Here is a 21,823-nt window from a genome sequence, read left to right as displayed (position 1 = left end):
AATGTAAATATTCAATGTAAATATTCAATGCTGCATAAATATTTGGATAAGAAGTGATACAGTGCAGCTAATAAAATTGATGTAATACAATATATAATGATTTAGATAATTCTTGAAATAAAATCAAGTAGAAAAGAAGGCTGTAAGAATACATAGTTTGTTTTGTGTTAATTTTTATATTCACAAAGACTGATTATAAAAGGCTAAATAGTTATATCTGGGTGATATGACAAACTATATTTCTCATTCTTGCTTATTTGGCTACTTTCAGCTTTTAAAAATATACCCCTCCTACTCTAATAATTAAAAAAATAAGTAATCACATTAATAAATGTCAATGAAAACAAGCTATATGAAAAATTATGAGAAGTGGCCAAGAATCTTTTATGAGAAAACTGTATTATTTATTAGAAAACAAAAAAATGCTGAAAATAATATAACCATTAAATTAAAGAAGCTAAGAAAAGAACAAAATAGACTTAATGGAATTAGAATAAATCAAAGATAATATTAATAAAAGAAAAATCTGTAGACTTCATAAATAAGTATAAAATGATTGAAAAGATAGGCGACTTAGTATACCTCTGGCACTCCTGAGATGGTATAAAGGAGAAAACCTATTTTAAAAATGAGAGATAAGCCCTGGCTGGTATAGCTCAGTGGATTAAGCTTGGGCCTGCTAACCAAAGGATTGCAGTTTGATTCCCAGTCAGGGCACATGCCTGGGTTGCAGGCCAGTTCCCAGCAGGGGATGCATGAGAGGCAACCATGCATTGATATTTTTTTAAAATAAAATCTTTAAAAAATGAGGGATAAGTGAATATAAGCACAGGCTGAGACATTTTTATAGAAGGACATGTTTTTATAAATAAATTGAAAAATATAGATTCGGTATGCAGTTATCTAAAAAGTATGAATTTTCAAAATTACCTCAATGGTAAGTTAAAAACTTGAATAATGAACTACATTGAAAAATTCAATGCTCTCCTCTTGAATAACACAAGCTCCAGATGGTTTTATTAGGCAAGTTATACAAATCATTTAAGAAACAGATATTTCTTTTGTTATTCAAAACTTTTTGAAGTATAGAAAAAATGGAAAGCTTATGAAACTATCTAGAGGCTTATTTATCATATGTCTGATACAAAGCTAGACAAATATATCACAGACAAAAGTCTACTGACCATTATTACATATAACTATAGATATGACCTATAAATAGCAAAGTAGCAAAATACTCATATGTGGTAAACATGACGGGCTTAATGCAAGAATACAAAGATTATTCATCCTTAGTGATACCACTAGTTTAGTTTAACTTATTCATTGATACGGAAGAAAATATATATGGTCACCCCAGTAAATGTAAAAATGGCATTTAATAAAATTCAACACCCACTATTGATTAAAAAATACCCTTAGTAAGTTAAAAATAAGGTAAAACATTCCTAGGTTGATAAAGAACATCTGTCAAATATGAAGCAAATATTATGCTTGTCAAACACTGTAATCATGCACTTTCATGAAAAAATAAGTAAACTGGCCCTGGCTGGTGTGGCTCAGTGTATTGAGCACTGGACTGTGAAGCAAAGGATTGCTGGTTCAATTCCCAGTCAGGGCACATGCATGCCTGGGTTGCAGGCCAGGTCCCCATTATGGGGTGTGTGAGAGGCAACCACACACTGATGTTTCTTTCCCTCTTTCTTCTCTCCCTTCCCCTCTCTCTAAAAAACAAGATCTTAAAAAAAATAAGCCAACTCTACAAAACCATTTAGAATTAATAAAAGAATACTACAAAGGAAAAGCTATCAAGTAAATATTCCTTATTTAAACAAGAATGACAGAAATGCAATGAGAAATCTGAACAGTATAAACAAAACATAAATAAGAATAAACTTAATAAAAATATCCAAAATATATATGAAGAAAATGATAAAATTTTACTAAAAGATATGAAAGCCTGGATAATGGAAGTCTAATAATAAATATGTTAGTTCTTCCCAAATTGTTAATTACAATACTAATTTAAATTACAATAAAGTTATTTTGAAATTTGAAAAGTTGATTCTAAAAGTTTATCTGGGAGGAAAAATGTACAATAAATGCCATAACATATTGAAAGTTATAATTATTTGAAACTGCCCAATCAAAAGTTAATTAAAATGGGCATAGAAGTGGACAAATAGATTAATGGAATAAAAAAGTTTGTTTTGATTACTGTGTATTGCAATTTGCCAATAGGTGCTATTTCAAATCATAGGAATATCTTAGGCAATTTGCCAAAAAGATAAAGTTGGCACACCATCTCACAGTGTATACTAAAATTCTAAGTAGATTAAAAAATAACCTTTAAAATCATTGTCTAACTTCCAGAATGAAATATGGGAAGGTATTTTTATGATCGTGTGATGCAGGATGTCTTCCTAGCCAAGCATATTAAGAGCCACAAATAAAAACAGACTACCAGATTTGACTGCATAACAGTTACATCTGTAGTGGCAAAACAAAGTTAAAAAGAAGCCACAGACTGGAAGAAAGTGGTTGCCATTTACATAAATATAGAGAATTACTATCTGTAATGTACAGAGAGTACTTTTAAATCAGTAATGAGGAGACTCACAAATCAGTGAACCAAACAGCCAAGGTCAGGTGCAGTCAATTCACAGAAAAAAATAATATGGTTTGTAAATGTACCATTTAGATATGCATGGTCACCATCTTTAGTGATTGTGAAAAAAGCAAATTCAAACAAAAAATAAGATACTTTGATTTTTGTCTATTATGTGGCAAATTTTGGAAAAGGTTTCAAATAAGAATAAAATGTAGCTAACGTGCTAAACACTTGGCGTATGTGCTATGTTCTAAAAACTTTAAACACAATTTAAACTTTAAACATTTAATTCTTATTAAAATTAACTAGGGTAGGCATTATCATTCCTGTGATATAGGTAACATACAAGTTGGAGAGGTTAATGTGCCTGAGGTTATTCATACAGTAAGTGGCAACCCATGGTTTGAACCCAGGTAGTTTGGGGACAAGTTCGTGCTCTTAGTTACTAAATTTGACTTCTCAGTGTTCTCCCCTGGAGAAAAAGAGATGAGTGGTGGCAGGACAGGGCGAGGAGGGAGGTGATGTGTACTTAGCTTCCCTGAAAGTGCTCCTGGGAAGAACATGAAATGTTACCAGAATGAAATGTGTGAGGGTGGTATGGTGAGTCTGTGTTCTCTTCCAGAGGCAGTTGGTCTTGGTCATTTAAACCACTCTGGTAATTTAGCTTGTTTACTGGAATGACAATGGACTGTTGTAACAGTTCTCATGAGTGGTGTTGTGGTTAGACTGTCTGATGGTTCACTTGGACACATTTAGGGTCTGCCTCCCTTTGGACATGGTCCAAACTAGACACATGGTCATTGAAAGCCTTGGTTACACACTTGGTCGTACCTCCCTGCAACATTACTGCTCAGCAGAGTAGTGTCTTGGTGGGTGACTAGGTGATGTCTCACTTGGCAGGTTCTCAACTTGGATTTCATGTGAATTTCTATTATATGTAAATTAAAGTGTTGGTTCCTTCCTTCCATTGATCTCTAGATTATCCGGATTGTAGATAGCCAAAGAGGAGGAATTCAACTGTGGACCAAATATCTGCGGAAATCATACAGTGGTGGGTAACCCAGGCCACAAGTACTTCTGTTGGGCACCAAACAGGGGCAGAGGACCCTGTTTTGGGAGCAGGATCCCCTCTGCCCCTGTTTACTTTCACCTTCAAATATCTGTGCAGTTTCCTTTTTTCTCCTCCTGTTTCTTACTCTCTTCTATTCTTTAATCCTGTATTTTCTTCTCTCTCTCCTTTGGTGACATCCCTGGCTAAAGAAGTGGCTATTTCCAACTAGAAGGTATACTTAACTTTTAAGACAAGTTATTACCTGTTGTAGAGAAGCAGTGTGGTTTAGGAAGTGCTGACTGACTTTCGAAAGAGATGGTTATTTTTGCCAAGATGTATGGGGCCAGTCAATACTTTGATTACTATTTGTTGATGTTTTAAGTCCAAGTACTATCCTATTTGGAGTCCCCCCAAGTCCTAAATAAGATAACCCAAAGCAGCAAAACCTAAGATACTGAGGAAATTGCACCATAGTAAAGGTATCTACAGAGAAAAATACTGTTGGAGCTACTGACTTGGAATTTACCAGAGAAGAAGGATAAGCAGATATATAATAGACAAATGATTATATTATAATTTTGTATAATGTTGTTATAATACATATACACAAGAATAAGCACCTGGATTAAATCAGGATGTTAGAAATGTGTAGGGGAGCCACATTTTCCCAACTTTTTTTTTTCTAATTTGTATCAGGAACCAAACACAACCTGATTTTAAGAGACAGGCATACAGACTCTTGGGAAAGTTAAGTGCATTCATCTGGCTCAGAGATCTCATTTCCGCAAAACAATGCTGACAGCTAGAAGTCCTTTGTGTTTGGTTTTTTTTTTTTTGAGGAATAAGTAATTTTAAATAGAATAAAAAACAAACTTATTATCATTTTAAAAGTCTGTTTAAAATTGCAGAATTTGTGGTCTAGTTAGAACAAGTAGTTCCAGACATTTAGTATATTCTCATTAAGTGAATATTATACAGGTACATTTCATCTGCCTCAAAAGACATTTTACCATTTTATTTGCTTAAAACACCCTTTAAATATCAACAAGGAGCCTTTAAATCCCTGGAATTTATCTTGAAATGGTAAATTACACAAGAAAAGATATCAGAGAAGCATTAACCTATGCACATCTTGTCAAAATAGGACTTTGAGATTTTACTACAAACATTCTTAAATTTTAGCAAGTAATATTCACTGCATTAAATCTCCCCTTCTCTGTTTTTATCATGTTCTATAAACAAGTTCACTGTAATCTTCAGAGTGTGTCTACTTTGACTGAATTCCTTAATTGTGACTTGATATACCTTGCTAAGCAGGGCCTTAACCTTAAAGTTTTGGACCACCGTTGAAATGTACTTCAAACTGGCACTAAAAGATTTAAGAACAGTCTTTGTCAAAGGCAGCTGACAGCAGATTTGAGATGCAAGAGGTATGGAGAAAGAGCTGACTCCCTACGTGGCCTCACATTATAATCATCTCTACTTGAGCATCATCCTCTCACCCCTAGAGAGGTTCTGGTTCAACTAGTCTGGAATGGGGCCCAGGACATTGTATGTAATCACCTCCTCAGCTGATAATATGCAGCTGCTGATTTAGAACTGCTGATTTAAGCTCCAGTCTGTACATATTAAATGTCAAACAGAGTGAAACAATGAAGAAATTAAATTTATTGTATCTGCCGAAAAAAGCAAGATGGATACATTAAAAACTTTTAATAAAAGGAAGTAAGAATTGGGACTTCTGGCCAAGATGTAGGTATATGTAGACACACTGTGCCTCCTTGCATAACCAAAATAAAGACAACAAAAATTTAGAAACAAAAAAACAACTGGTACTGACAAAAAATTGAACTGTATGGAAGTCCGACAACCAAGGAGTTAAAATAGGCACATTCATCCAGACCGGTAAGAGGGGCAGAGCCGGACAGCTGGGCAGAGAGAAATTGCCTCAAAAAAAAACAGACCCTGAGCGCACGGTGGCAGTGGGTGGATCCATCGAGGCCTCAGATTTTGGAGGGGCACTGCACCAAGGTGGCTAGCAGACCAGGCGGTTCCACATTCCCATGCAGATAAACTGGGAGAAACTGGGGAGTGAGACAGACTGCATGGCCCAGGGCTCCAGTGCTGGGAAATAAAGCCTCAAAACGCCTATTGAAAACACCTGTGGGGGTTGAGGCACAGGGACAGACTTCCAGCCTCACTGGAGAGTTCCTTGGAGAGACCCACAGGGTCCTAAAACATACACAAGCTCACCCACATGGAAATCAGCACCAGAAAGGCCCAGTTTGCTTGGAGGAAGAGGCCAGGGGGACTGAGATCTGACAGATAGTGGAGCAAGTGCCATTGTTCCCTCTCTGACCCCTGCCCCACATACAACATCACAACCCAGCAATGTGGGTTGCCCTGCTCTGGTGAACACCTAAGGCTCTGCTCCTCACTACATAACAGGTGAGTCAAGACAAAAAAAATGGCCCAAATGAAAGAACAGACCAAAGCTCCAGAACAAATACAACTAAGCAACGGAGAGATAGCCAACCTATCAGATGCATAGTTCAAAGCACTGGTGATCAGGATGCTCACAGAACTGGCTGAATTTGGTAGCAAATTAGATGGAAAAATGAAGGTTATGCTAAGTGAAATGGAGGAAAATGCACAAAGAACCAATAGTGATGGGAAGAAAATTGGGACTCAAATCAATGGAGTCAACCAGAAGGAAGAAAGAAACAACCAAACAGAAAAGAATGAAGAAACAAGAATTCAAAAAAAAATGAGGAGAGGCTTAGGAACCTCCAGAACATCTTTAAATGTTCCAACATCTGAATTATAGGGGTACCAAAGGGGAGGAGGAAGAGCAACAAGTGGAAAACTTATTTGAACAAATAATAAAGGAGAACTTCCCCAATCTGGCAAAGGAAATAGACTTCCAGGGAGTCCAGGAAGCTCAGAGAGTCCCAAAGAAGGTGGACCCAAGGAGGAACACACCAAGCAAGGCACATCATAATTACATTATCCAAGATTAAAATGAAGCAGAGAATTCTAGAAGCAGCAAGAGATAAGGAGACAGTTACTCCTACAAAGGAGTTCCCATCACCCTGTCAGCTGATTTCTCAGAAGAGACCTTACAGGCAAGAAGGGGCTGGAAAGAAGTATTCCAAGTCATGAAAGGCAAGGACCTACACATCCAAGATTGCTCTATCCAGCAAAGCTTTCATTTAGAATGGAAGGTCAGATAAAGTGCTTCTCAGATAAGGTCAAGTTAAAGGAGTTCATCATCACCAAGCCCTTGTTTTATGAAATATTAAAGGGACTTATTTAAGAAAAAGAAGATAAAAAATGTGTACAGCAAAATGACAGCAAACTCACAGTTATTGACAACCACACCTAAACCAAAAGCAATCTAAGCAAACAACTAGAACAGGAACAGAAGCATAGAAATGGAGATCCCATGGAGGGTTAGCAACAGGGGAGTGTGAGGGGTGGGGGGGGAAAGGTACAGAGAATAAGTAGGTAGAAAATAGGGGGAGGACAAGAATAGTATGGGAAATGTAGAAGCTAAAGTATTTTGCCCTGGCTGGTGTAGCTCAGTGGATTGAGCGCAGGCGTGCGAACCACACGATCACGGTTCGATTCCCAATGAGGGCACATGCCTGGGTTGCAGGCCAGTTCCCAGCAGGGGACTCACGAGAGGCATTGATGTTTCTCTCCTTCTCTCCTTCCTTTCCTCTCTAAAACATATATAAATAAAATCTTTTAAAAAAAGAACTTATAAGTATGACACATGGACATGAACTAAAGGAGGGGGATGTGCGTGGGAGAGGGTGTGCAGGGAGGAGGGGAGTGAAGGGGGGAAATGGGACAACTGTAATAGCATAATCACTAAAATATATTTTTAAAAAGAATAGTCTATTTTTAAAAAGGTAGAGACTGGATTATAGGAGAAAAGAGATAATAAAATGATTCTGTAATAATTGTCTAAATTCCCATCATTTCTAGTGAATAAATGTTTTCCTAATTGGTAGTATTTAGAAATACCTCAAAATACATATTTTTTAAAAATATATTTTTAAAAGTATACATTCTTCCTAGATTCTGGCTGAAGGGATTTGTTTTTAATTCAGTTTCTGTGAGGACCAACCAGTAAGATATTCATTGGTACTGTATGCATAAAACTATGGTTCCTTTTGGTTTTGTGTGTGAAGAGGAAGCAAACACTGTGAGGTAGACAAAGCACAGAGAGTAGAAAGTAAGGATGGCTTTTAGGGGAGAGAGGAACAGATACAGGAAGCATAGCTGAGTCAAGTTCACAAAGAAGTGCCTGGCACATCTGTGAATCCCTACTGCTGAGGTCCTTACAGCGTCTTTCTCCAAAGCAGACTCCAGTATGGGCTCCTCGTGAAGTCTGGATCTTGACATTTTCCTGCTTTCTGTACTTATGGACTCTTGTTGCTCCTCTTACAGTCCTACCCTCATCCCCACCTACTCTTCCATTTCTGGATTTAATTTGAGCTCAGCCAGGGTGCTGAATAGAACTTCACTGCTTTCTGCCTTCTGGGCACTGCCTCTCTGTTTTGCATACCACGGCCAGATGAACCTCCCTACAGTGTCCCTTCTACTATTCTCCTGCTCAAAACCTTCATTGGCCTCATCACCAACAGTACAGAAACAGCCTGCTCCCTTAGCCTGATGTTGAATGCCTGCCATGATCAGGCCCTAACTTTCAATACGAGTCTAGTGAGCCCATCAGGTTTCCAGTTACATCTTTGGTTCCCTTGTTCTTGTTTCCCATTTGCTCTGTGACTAGAGTTCCCATCCTTCTTTCCACAGTCTTCCTGGCTGAGAAAAACTCATGCTTGCTCCACCAGGTTGTGTGTGGTTTTGTGGATATATGTGCATGAACACACAGACATACACAGGATGAATGAACTCCTGGTGGCCAGTGGTGAGCACATCCCACAAGGGACCTCCTGATACTCCCCTTTCCTTCTGTAACTAGCTCTGACACCACCACCCTCCATAAACTCTTCAGTCTCTGCTCTCAGCTTGGATACAAATGTCAGAGAATCTGAACCAGAGATTCTAATAAGTGACCTGTTCTTTGGTGACATTGAAGGTTGTGAGATGAATACTGATATTATTTTAACTCAAAAAGATTTTGGAAAATTTTTAGTAGCAGATGGAAACTGCATGTGCTGGAGGAGGGAGAGGGGGCGGGGAGGAAATGGAAAGGCTTAACAGTCAGACAATCTGAGGAGCTTTCTACTCGCTTGTGCTGTGATGGGTAATTTTGTATGTCAACTTGACTGGGTCATGGAGTGCAGAGACATTTGACCAAATTTTATTCTGAAAGTGTCTGCGAGGGTGTTTGGGATGAGATTAATGTTTTAATTAACAGACAGGATAAAGCAGATTGTCCTCCCCAATTTGGATAGACCTCATTCAATCAACTGAAGACCTGAATAGACCGTAAGTGTTGAGTAAGATGGAAATCCACCTCTTTTCTGGCCTTCAGACCTGAACTGAAATATGGTCCTTATTGTGTCTCAAGCCTACTGGCCTTCAGTCAGAAACTACATATTGGCTTTCCTGAGTCTGCAGCTTGCTGAATAAAGATGTTGGTACTTCTCAGCCTCAATAATCACATAAGCCAACTTCTTAGAATGAATCTCTTTTGATAGATAAATAGGTATAGGTACATATCTCAGAGACACTAATAAACAGTACTATTATCTTAAAGGTATTGGCACAATGACAACACCAAAAAACATTTGCGTATACATATTAGCCAGTTGGAGTTCTCAGTTCTGATTCTCCCGGAGCACCCTGGCTAATACAGATTCATGGATGGTTTTGTGTTCCGTTCCAGTGCCTGTACAATCGGGCTACAGGTGACTGTTGTGTTGTCTTCACTCAGTTTTGACACCCAACTGTTCCCACTATGCCTGCCTTTCTTAACGATGCCTGGGAAAGAGAACTGGCAGCGTTTGGAAATTCTAGAATTGCATAGCCTGATGAGAGGACAATGCCTTTGCATAATGTCTTTAATTTCTAAGTTGACTTACAAATTGGTAAAGTGCTAATGACAACATACAACTTAGATATAGCTATCCTTGAGCTCAGATGCAGATGTTTATGCAATAGTCCTGGGGCCAATTATTTATGTGACAGATTACTTGAGCTGTATTTCAGTCATTCTTGCTCTCATGTTGTTATGTCCTTTTTTTTTCCTGTTGAGATTTTCCTTTTGGACTTAGTTGCTGGATCTGTTTTCTACAGATCAATTTGGAAAAACTAAGTTGAAAACTTCATTCTCATCAAGACTTCCAACCACTAACTATTGGATATATATATTTGATCATTGAGTGAAGTTTACTAAATTCAACTATCTAAAGTTCTGAATTACAGTGGTCCTGAGGCACTCTAACACTTGTAATGAAAGACAGCCTTATGTTTCCTTTAAAAACACCAGATTATCTACATTCTGATTTTATGCTAATTTACATGTATTGGCATAAACTGTCATTACTAAACTCTTGCTCTCTATTTCTATTCAGCCACTGAGTCCTGACATGTTTGCCCTTCTTTGGATTCCCACTACCATTAATTATGGTCTATGCAACCATCATTGAATACTAGGTTATTGTCTTAATTCAACCTCTAGTCTTTTCTATTTCTAAATACCACATGTATAACACTGGTTACCTTTTTAAAAATCCTCAACAGGGAATGTTTTTATTGTTTTTAGAGAAAGGGGGAAGGGAGAGAAAGAAAAACATTGATATGAGAGAGAAACATCAATTGGTTGCTTCCCATGATCCAACCCCCAACCTAGGTGTGCCTTGACTAGGAATCAAACCACAACCTTTTGGTCTATAGGACAATGCTCCCACCAACTGACACACCCAGCCATGGCTACACTGGTTAATTTTGAAAAATATTCATTCAATATTACTTTTCTACTAAGAGAATGTCAGTGACTCCATATTCTATAACTATTAATTAATGTGGACACTCCATTTCATTACCTATCAATATTACCCAACCTTGTACTCCATATTAATTTTCAATGTATACTTTATCTCAGGCCAGCGTGAAAGTTGGCTAGGAGTTACGAAGGGAGAAGAGAGGGACTCTAGGAAACAGATGGAGGTGAAAAGAGCATGGATGGCTGACAAGTTGAATATGGTTAGAATGTTGAATGAAAGCTGGGAGGGGACATCAGGAGGAAGTGGTCACAGATAAGGCTTATTAGGTAGGCAAGAACTATATCAGTATTGGCATGATAGAATATTCTTGTTTTGTTATGAAGTCACTGGAATAAGCATGGACAAGTTCTAACAGAACCTGGTGTACTTTAGAGAGATGACTCTGTGAGTTTTATTGAGAGTAGATTAGGGGAAGAAACCCTAGTTTGAGGACAGGTGGGGAAATAAAAAGAGCAGAACTATGACTTTAGCAGTGAAGATGAGGAGAGGGAGGGCGATAACCTCCCCAATTACATGCACTCATCTTTTTTTTTTAGCTCCAGCTTTTAGTACTGAGCCTTGTGCTTAGTAGATGCTTCATAAATGTTGCTGAACAGGATGAAATTTCATAGCTGCTCTGACTAGTATAGACTTTTTTGGTCCTAATCTTCCAGTTTCACCACATGATGTTAAAACACACAACATTTTGCTCTGTGTTGTTCATTATCAATGCGCGAGTGGGTGGAAAACCATGGGATCGTGGATGCAAGCGGACGTAGGCTCTAATGTCAGGGTTCTAACCCTTAAGAACTTTGCAAACTTGGGCCCATTATTTAACCACATCCAATTTCTTTATTTTGGAATTGGGCATAATAATGCCTGCCTCATTAGTGTGGTTATAGTCATCCAAAAAGATAGACTAAGTGCACAGCTCAGTGTTTGCTACATGGTACTTCATAGTGTTTATCTTTCTTCGACCTTTCCTCGTCTTTCTCCAATTAGGTAGTTCTTTTATGTAACAAATAGTATCGTGCATCTGTTATGTGCATAACACTGTTTGGTCTTGGAATTGAAAAATAAATAGAATAACTTTCTTGCCCTTCAGGAACTCTTAATTTAGTATTGTAAATTATATTGATTTTCTAGCAAAGTAAGAGTCCTTCAAGAAGGGAGTGGTCATTTAATCTGGGACTGGCCAGTTAATCTGGGACTGGCAGCTCTAGAGAACCCTTTATGGGTGTCTTGTTGTTAAGGACAAATGTACAATATATCTTTGTATCTAGCACAGCAGCTAGAACAATGTGGAACTTAAACAAGGAATAAAGAAATCAATTCTTAGTGGGTAAGTTAACAATAATTCCAAGGGATCTTCTTGGTGCCATTTCATCTAGTCACTCCCTTAAAATGGACCTGACACCAGTCCCCTCCACGGGGATTCTGCTGCCCCATTTAGCCCCTCCCCACATAACTTTCTCTGAAGGGGTCTGCTGCCATGTCTGTGTAGGGCCAGGGTGGGGCAAGATGCATTCATGCTTGCTATTCTTCAACAGGGGCATCTTTGTAAATGGCTTTGTGTCCTTTGATGGGTTTTTGTTGTGTCTATGAAAATAACAGAGCCTGAGAGGTTTGCACTCTGGTGTGAGGATTCCGATGCCTATGTCTACTCTGCTTCCCTTGCAAATTACCCAGGTTCCTTTAAATCATTCTAGACCAACTTGATTAGGAGGCCCTGCCTATGATAGGGAACATCTCTGCCTTGGAAAGACAGCTACAGAGTTGAGGAGAAATCGTTCCTTATGTTCACTGCAACCCAGTGGTAGAAATAGTAACTTTCTAAGCCACCTGATGTCCAGTCTAAAAAGCACTTTCTACATGTTGGCCTCAGAGCCTACCTTTCTTCTATTGATAGTAAGCATTGTGTAATCAACATATAAATAAGAGAATTATAGCTGCAGAAGCTAAGGTTTATGCACACTTACTTACTTTGTCGTGTTGTAAGCACTTACTGTGTGGCTCCTGATCTGATTCTGACAACAACTTTGATTTTGCAGAAGGGGAGACAGACACAGAGAAGTCAAATTGTTTGATAAAGGTCGAATAGCTAGTAAGTGATGGAGTTGGGTTTTCAGCCAGCCATTATGGGCCAAGAGCCGCCTGCCTTAGCATTATAATCACCTCCCTCTTCGCCAGGCTAAAACTACAAATCAGCTTCAGTTCGTGGGACTTTAGGAAATCCTCTGAAATCTTGAGATAGTATTATGAGAAATATTTAGCTTTAGGGCTTATTTGAAAGGCCAGTTAAAATAACAGTTTCTAGACATTATAGGATTTTCCTCTTATCTTAAAATAGCCTAAGGAGCCATACAATGGCATTTCCTAGATGATTCTGATTTAAGTCAATGCACCTGTATTAAGTAATTTATGCAATATGTCAGAGATGTGCAGGAATTAATGTCTGCTAAGGATGGCGCTCAAATGACTTCAATCACGAGTCAAAGTTATTTACCAACCTAAATCAATTCTTTCTCAAAGATCAGACAAATACCTGCCATTCAAATACCTTTTATTATCCTCTGGTTACTCATGACACTTCCACACTGGGCCACCTTTTTTCTACATCTTCCTTTCACCACCATCCAAAGTTTACATGTCCTAAGTACCATTCCCACAGGGCTTTGCCAGGCTGTTCTGCTAAGTGATTTTAGGCTAAAGTGTTCCTGAGTGCCCCTACCCCTCACACTCTGCATTGCAAGTAATTCGTATTTTGACAAGGAACTTCTGAAAACACACTCTTGTTATCCCAAATGAACAACTCTACTGAGGCTGGCAGAGCTTCTATTAGGGAACATGTGGATCTTAATTTAAAGCTACAAATTAGGCCAGTTTAAATATGGGGCTCCCTCAGCATTCAGAGACCTAGCAGCCCAATTATTCTTCCTCTGGGGAGGAGGGTGTGTCCTCTCAGACACTAGTAGGACCTTGGTGTAAGGCAACCAAATCATTCAGGACAACCACTGTGTGTTTTTGGAGATACCTTTACTATGTTCATGGTACCTGCACCTCCACATATTTCCTCTGTGACCTGGGCCTGCGAGGCTCTCAGAGTAACCAAATGGGTGCGTCTCCTTTAACTGAGTCTCTGGCTTGTTCTATCTGTGAGTCTGGGCACAGCAAAAAGGGCAGGAATCAGAGTGAAGGGAGTAGTCCTCTTACCCCTGGGGGGCTTTTTAATCTGCCTCCCCAAATTGTGTAATTCAGGCTGAATTAGAAATGCTGTACAGTGGGAGGTGACATCATGCAAAGAGCCTGCCTGAGGGTTGAGGTCCTTCACTTGGGCTCTTACCCATGACAAAAAGTGCCTTTCATCCTCGGGAAAGCCATTTAACTTTTCTCTGTCAAATAACAAAACCTCAAAGTTTCTTTCTAGTGCTAGGATTCAGTGCTTTTCAGTGTTCCATTTATACTCTGTTTACATAGTGGTGTGTGCCAGGCTGCTGGAGTTTGCTCCTGTTTCTACTACTTATTAGCTGTGTCTCTGAGACTTAACCTCTGTGTTGGAAAAATGGTATAGCAGTAGTCCTATTCCATAGGATTCAACAAATTAATTATGTGTCTGGCACGTGGCAGGAGTTATATAAGGATATAGAGCCATTATTAATATTACTAATAACATCATCATTGGATGTCAATTCTAGATGGTTGGCAATAAATGCCAGAAATGTGAGTCACCGAAACCCTGAGGTAAGCACTTATATGTGCCAACGCAGTTTCTCCTCCACGTCTCAAATTCTGATTTCTGACTTCTCTGGCAAGAAATCAGAGGCATTAGGATTTAATAACATTTAATAAGCCAATTTACTTTAGGCAGAAGGCTGCAGCTGAAAATATATGAGCTAATACAAATCTAATAAAAGAGCAAGTAGAATATTAAAGGTGAATTAATAGAAATGAATAGCAATTGCACTTATACATAATGCCCTGCCAGTCTATTAGGAGATAGTGAAGAATCTTCCTTCCCTTCTTTCTCTATGCCAGTTATAGCATCTGTAATGATTTAAATCTTTTTAAGTTGTTTTCTTCTGAGACCTGCATGGGACTGGTTTTTGGCTCACCTTTCATGTGGATCCATAAGACCTCTCTTCATAGTTTCATCTAACCTCTTAATTTACCAACAGATTGGTTAATGCCTAGAACAGCAGTTGAAGGCTCCCTCCATACTCAGCACTTTGCTACATGAAGAGAGCTAGGCTTGTACATGCTGGGCGAGAGCCCCGTCTTTCAATTAATTAACCTGGGGCAGTTGGATTGCTGGTTAGTGACTCAATTCCCTTGAAGAAACTAAGCATACTAAATTGATTATGAAGAAATTTGGTATTAAAAAATCAAATAAATTCTTCTGCATAAAATGCTTTGTAGACTAGAATATTCTATACAAATAAGGTATTATGGTAGTCAGTTCTGCTCTGTAAATCTGGTGTTTTTAAACCAATGGGGCATTCCAAAACAATGATAATTTTTTAACTTCTATAGAAAGAGAAGAAGATAAGACATTACTACATCACTGAAGGTGGTACTTTACAGAATTGCAAACCAGTTTGTTCACTTAGTCATTTCATCTGGCCAAATTACAATGTATTTGTTTCCTTTAGCTATATTATTGACCAGTGCACAGAATATTGTACATAACCTGGCAAACTAGAGGGAGTTATCTTAATCCTTGTTTTATTTCCTTCTTAATGTTATCAGGGACCAAACCCTATTGAAATAAGCAAAACCTGAGAAATGTTTTCCATTTGACTGTTAACACCTACATGTAAAAGAATTACATGTACATATCTGTATGAAGAAGCAAATGAGTTTATATATCTTTAAAAAATCAAATTAGAGAGCTTGAGGTACCAGCATATTTTAGTCAAGACAACCATTTTTATAAAAGAAAATATTTTAATTTTTGGTTTGAGTCAATCAAAAATATTCAGTACTTGTGGTATTTGTCTTTCACTGACTGGCTTATTTCATTTAGCACAATATTCTCCAGGTCCATCCATGCTGTCACAAAAGGTAAGAGTTTCTACTTTTATACTACTGTGTAGTATTCATTGTGTAAATGCACCACACAGCTTTTTTTAATCTACTCATCTACTGATGGGCACTTAGGCTGTTTCCAGATCTTGGCTATTATAAATAATGCTGCTAGGAACACAGGGGCACATGTATTTTCTGTGTGTTGGTGTTCCAGGATTCTTAGTATATATTCCCAGGAATGGAATTTCTGGGTCAAAAAAGAATTCCATTTTTAACTTTTTTGAGGTAACTCTATATCGTTTTCCACAGTGGCTGGGCCAGGCTGCATTCCCAGCAACAGTGAACTGGGTTCCCTTTTCTCCATATCCTCAACACTTGTTGATTTATTGATGGTAGCCATTCTGACAGGTGTAAGGTGATATTTCATTGTGGTTTTAATCTGCATCTCTCTGATGCTTGGTGACATTGAGGATTTTTAAAATTTGCCTATAGGCCATTGTATGTCCTCTTTAAATAATTGTCTAGTCAGGTCCTTTGCCCCTGTTTTAATTGGGCTGTTTGTTTTCCCGGCATTGCATTGTATTAGTTCTTTGTACATTTTGGAGATTAAACCCTTATGAGATGTATCATTGGCAAAAATGTTCTCCCATACACTGAGTTCTCTGTTCTTTTTACTGATGATTCAGTCAGTGAAAGATAAATACCATATAGTCTTGCTTATATGTGGAATCTAATGAACATAATAAACTAACAAACAAAATAGAAACAGAAGCACGAGTACATAGAACAGACTGACAGTGCCTGAAGGGGAAGTAGGGGGAAACTAGATGAAAAATGGTGAAGAGATTAACCAAAGAACTTTTATGCACAGCCCATGGACACAGACATGATATGGGGACTGACTGAGGGAAGGGAGAGAGTGGGGATGGATGGAGGTGGGGAAGGGGAGAAAAAGTGAGAATAACTGCAATTGCATAAACAATAAACAAAGATATAAAAATATTCAACACAAAATTTTCATTGAAAATTCTAAATAGTTTTTAAATGCTGATAACCTAGTTGGACTAGGTCTGATGGACTGAACTGATAAACCAGCTTTCCTGGTCCAATCAGCATTAAACATTTGTTGATAAAGGCCTGGATTGTACAGCAAGCAGTTAGCCCAGGAGCAGATGGGACTGAGATTTTTAATAGCCAGTGCCTCACAGTAGCATTGGTCCTTTTCCAGATGCTTTTTCCGGGGGGGCTGGGGGTTGGTTAGGTTGCTAGAACTGCACTTTAGAGGAGCCTGGTTACTGTTTCTATGAGTAAGATAAAATGGTGTTTATCCTCTGTTGATCAATATCATCTTGTTTGAACTTATTGAGTCATTTGGAGACACATAAGGCAATGACAGCCATTGTGCAATAGTACCCAACATGTTACTCTGCTTTCTGAGAGGTGGCAATATTTTAGATATTGCTGAAACATTTTTAATATCAACCGACTGTGTGACGAAATGACCACAGACTGTGACAGGTGTCCCACGTGTTTCCATGGAAAGGGAGTTAGGCTTTTAACTAAGAGTTTCCTTGAGCAACATTCTCTAAAATATATTGGGTTTTTTGGGGGGGTTGTTTATAATAAAAGGGTATAGGTGTCTCTTTTTCAAAATAAATGGAATAGGGTTACTTCTTGTGGCTAATGAAAACTTCATTATTTTTGTATAATTTTTAATTTAAACTATGTTGGTAATGTTTTGACAAAGAGGTGCTGGCGGGTAGGTCCAGAGAGTTTAGGAAACTTTTCTGGAGGTTGTGACACATGGGAGGATGAAAAGGGAAGATAATTTCGCTGGACTCCTTGTGTGCTAGGAACTCTGCTTAACTGTTTCGCTACATTCTTTCATTCAATCTTCGTCAAATCCTATGGGGCAGATTTTATCTGCTTTGTATTTGAGGAATCTGAGATTCAGAGACATTAAATATTATGCCCAAGATCACGAACTTAGGGAGTTTTAGTGAAGGCATTCCAACCCAGCTCTGTCAGGAAAAAAGTCCAGTGTTCATCCTATAATTAATCCGGACACACAGGATGGTAAGTCTCTAATAGGGCTGGTCCTGTGTGACAGGAGGTGGCTGGCTTTATGAGGTCCCTGTTCAGTTGCGATGATTCCAATAGTGATGATTTCAATCAACTGTTGTTACAAATGTCAGATATGGGCTATAACAATGACTTGGCCTTTCCCAATCAGTGTTTTGAGGAATACCATTTCTGAGAGATGTTTATAGGTGTTCCTGGAAGATATTCTGTTGTAAATTAAGCTTAGAAAACAACACATTGCCTACTCACCTAGACATTCACAACGAATGAACATATTCACACAGTGTTAAGTCCTCAGTCGTTGTGAGTGCAGTGTGATGGCCACACGCCTGGGCCCTGGAGTCCCAGCACCTGCTGGGAAACTTGGTTCTGCCACTTTTCAGCTGGGTGATGTTGAGCCTGATAGGTTCCTTATTTGAGACTTAGTTTTCTCACTTGCAAAATGTTATAATAGTATCTACCTTATTTACATGTATATATACCTGTTCTAAGAATAACATGAAATAAATGCATGGAAGGTGCTAAGAAATGCACTTGGCATTAGAGTGCTTATAGTTCTAATACATGCTTGTTGTTATTATTACTCAAAATACTCATGTAGTAAGAAGACCTGGGCAGTCATTATTTCCTCAACTTAGTTGACAATGGAGTTGCTTTTTTTGAGCCACATTTATTACTCTGCACTGAATACAATATAGAAAATATATTTGAAATGACACAAAACCAATGTGGCATTAGCCCACTTGGAGATAACTGTGTATTCAGTGTTTTTATATCCATTGTGTCATTTTATATTTGCCTATAACAACTAATTTTTTTCTTGCCAACTATCTTTCCTGTGTGCTTACACTTGATAAATAATAAATTAGAACAGTAAAATTGAGAAAATATCTCAAATGGACAGTATCAACATGATTCCAGGAAATATGGCTCTTACAAACGAACCTATAAATCATTTGTCTGTTACGCTGTATTTAGTAGCGAAGGGCCCCAGTGCCTTGGCAAATATGTGATTTTGCTTTTATTTTCAGACCTATCATGTGTGTCTCAGCACCTACTATAAAGAATGTTTCAGACCAGACCAAGATATCTTTGCTCCTAAATTACAATATAATTAGAGTTGAATTTGTCAATGTGTATTTTGTAAAAACACTAATCTCGCACAAACAAAATGTTCTTCATCTTCTTGGAAACACACAATACACATCTGAGAAGTTCTATGGTAAACCAACGTATCTGGCTGAAACCCATTCTCTTTGGAATTGACTTCGATAATCATGAAACAAAAGTCTTTCAGGGCTTTCTGGTAGAAATGGGATATTACTGACCAGTGCCCTTATTTATTTATTTATTTAATTAAAGTACTAGCACATTCCGGCTGCAAATCATCTTTCTGGAGCGAACAAAAGGATTATGTAAAAATGTATCCACTGCAGCACAACTGCCCAACCCATCCTAAAAGGGAAAGATCTAATCATTAGCCATCACAAGGAAATTTAACACACTCAAAACCAACCATTTTCTATGACTTTTTTTTTTTTGCTAGAATGTAAGGTGAATAGCTTAAGGGCACTCTTTTGGTTAGTACAATAATGACAGAGGAAATAGCAAGAATTCACCAAGCTGGTATTTTTGTTGTGTTTTGGGGGGTTATTGTCAGGCTAAAGGAGAGAAAAAGGTAATTGAATGCATGAAGTTTAAATATGATAGGAATTGTGGCCCATACAGAGAACTCAGAGTCTGCCAGCGATGGTGATACTCCTTCTCTTGTTGATACATTTTTTGTCACCTGGCATCCTGGGACCAGGACAGGTGGTGAACCCACAACTCTCCCTGCTGTCTGGCTACTGCTACATAACCATTTCAGAAACATCAGCCCCGCTCTTGAACCCGAAGTGGTAAGTCTGCATTGTTTGAAACCTCTGGAAATGATTACATCAAGGAACAAAAGATGATCATCCTTTGTGTGATCATCCAATATTTTCTTGGGTTTTCAGGTTGCTTCACAGTATGAAAACAAACCAGAAAAATCCCTGCCTTAGGCTCTAGAACAGAACAGGGTAGACGCTGTTTTCACTGCGTTCCACTAATCCACACCACACAATTTGACAGATTTGAAAGAGAAAAAGCAAAACACATGGACCATACCTGAGTGATTGCAGAGATCCCCACCCGGAAAAGGTTTCCTTGATTATGGCGAATTCAACGTGTCACTCTGCTTATGCGCTAATCATCATATCAAACTCCAAAGGTTCAGTGGCTTTAGGTTTGGTTTACAATTCCTGGGAGTTAAACTTTAACTCACCCTGTCTCTTGCATCCATGCAGCCCTTTGACCAGACAATTGGGTCACTACAGCCCAAACAGAATCTACAAAACTACTGTCGTCATTGGTTTGCAAAAGGAAAACGAATTTCTGCATTAAAAACATAGATGTTAATATTATTTTGAAACTGTTTCAGTTACATACATTTCAAAGCAGAACTCAGGGCAATTTGTGTAAACTAAACTTTTTTTTTTTTTACATTAGCTCTCTGTTTTCTACTATGCCAACATGATATTAAGCCCAAGATAACTTAGGAGAATATTTGTTTACACTTTTTAGATCACTGTATTGCATGGAGTACAGTGTGGAGTTTTAGGTCAAGTATGTAGCTAAATGCTAGCTTACAAAATCAAAATACACTAAACATTTATATAAGCGAGTAAATAAGGACAGATCAGGTTGGGGTAAGTGTGCTTTTTATACAAGCTGCTCATTGAGATTTTAGGAGGAGGCCATCACTGTGAAAGCACAATAATCAGCTATGTTGCAGGTTATATGAGAGGCAAGGATGTTGTTGATTGCTTGAAATCCCAGTGGTAACTGTGTTTCTTAAAGAATTGAGAAATAGTATTTTTAACGTTATAACTTCTACATTCTAAATTTACTAGGAAGAGCTCTATTCTAATGGAGGAAATTCCTAAGGGTAATAGAGCCCACTTAAATAAACATACAGACAAACTAAAAACCTTCTTTTGAGTAAATTTTGAGGGTTTATAAAACCACAGGCCCCCAAACTAGAATTAGAGGACACTCTCACTTGGCTTCAGTGCTATGAAGAGGAGTCTTAATTTTCTAAGACCTAACTGTTCATAGAAGCACTTTGGCTATAGAAGAAGCACAGAATGAGCTGTGCTTCTGTAATATAGACATAGAGGAAGATAAGTCAATAAAACACATCTGGGAATGTAAAACAGGCAAAACAAAACCAACCTACCAAACAAAAAAAAAAAAACACAACACCGTCGGATTTGTAGCCCCGCCTGCAACCTCCCCCAAAGCAATGCGAAGCAAGGTTTAACAAAACACCCCGGGAACAATTGTTTTTTCCTTGGAATAGTCCTCCTGGAGTGGGACATAGGGGAACATTTATGTCCCGCTGAGCCAGACAGCTGTGGGAGGGACAAGGGCTTCTACAACCTCCTTGGGAATGGCTACGGCACCCCCCCGCCCCCCGCCCCCCGCCGAGTCAAGCAGCGTTAACCAAGCAGCGTTAATCGTTTTTTCTTCGTGAAAACTCAGTCTGGGGTTCTGGTTCCAAATAAGTGAAGAATTCTCAACCTTGAGTCTGCCTGGTCCTACAAAGAATTGTTGATGTAAGGCAGTCGGTCTTAAAAGGGTTTCCTTTGTTGTTTTGTGTGGTAGGTGCCTGGATGGGGAAGGGTGCAGGTGAGAAGGAAGGGAAGCCGGTGTTTTCTAGGTATCTGGTGACGACAACAACCTAGCGGGTCTAAGAATGAATTATATTTACCAGTTTATAAAAATCATATCAATTTTTTATGGGGCCTTGCATTCAACAGAACAGGACTACAGTTATGTTAAACCAAAGTGTTTGGAAATCAGTTAAAGCAGTCCTGAAATCTGGCAATTCGAGCAGGAAAATTCATGTATTACTCGTAAAAGCACATTGGCAGTTGTGGCGTTATTAGGCTATTACTGAAAAGCTTTGTTCTGTTTTATTTTCTAAGCCGTATTGTGTTGGAACAGTAGGGATATGTGGATCAGCAATAAAAAGAAACGGTACTGGATCAGCATCTCTCTTTCTGAAGG

General features: G+C 38.4%; 1 protein-coding gene across 3 annotated transcripts in view; it reads right to left on the bottom strand.

Annotated features, from left to right (window-relative positions):
- The window catches only part of A1CF (APOBEC1 complementation factor), a 78,223-nt gene extending 58,248 nt beyond the window's left edge, over positions 1-19,975 (bottom strand). For 2 of the 3 annotated variants that reach the window (XM_037066928.1, XM_037066930.1), the window contains exon 1: positions 19,880-19,975. The gene's annotated coding sequence lies outside the window, so the exon portion shown is untranslated. The remainder of the gene's footprint in view (positions 1-19,879) is intronic. The other variant, XM_037066932.1, reaches the window with a different exon arrangement.
- Between the last annotated feature and the right edge of the window lie 1,848 nt (positions 19,976-21,823).

This window comes from Sturnira hondurensis, unplaced genomic scaffold, assembly GCF_014824575.4.
Source record: "Sturnira hondurensis isolate 20B ecotype Veracruz unplaced genomic scaffold, ASM1482457v3 Scaffold0016684, whole genome shotgun sequence".
Lineage (NCBI taxonomy): Eukaryota > Metazoa > Chordata > Mammalia > Chiroptera > Phyllostomidae > Sturnira > Sturnira hondurensis.
This window is presented reverse-complemented; position numbering and strand designations above follow the sequence as displayed.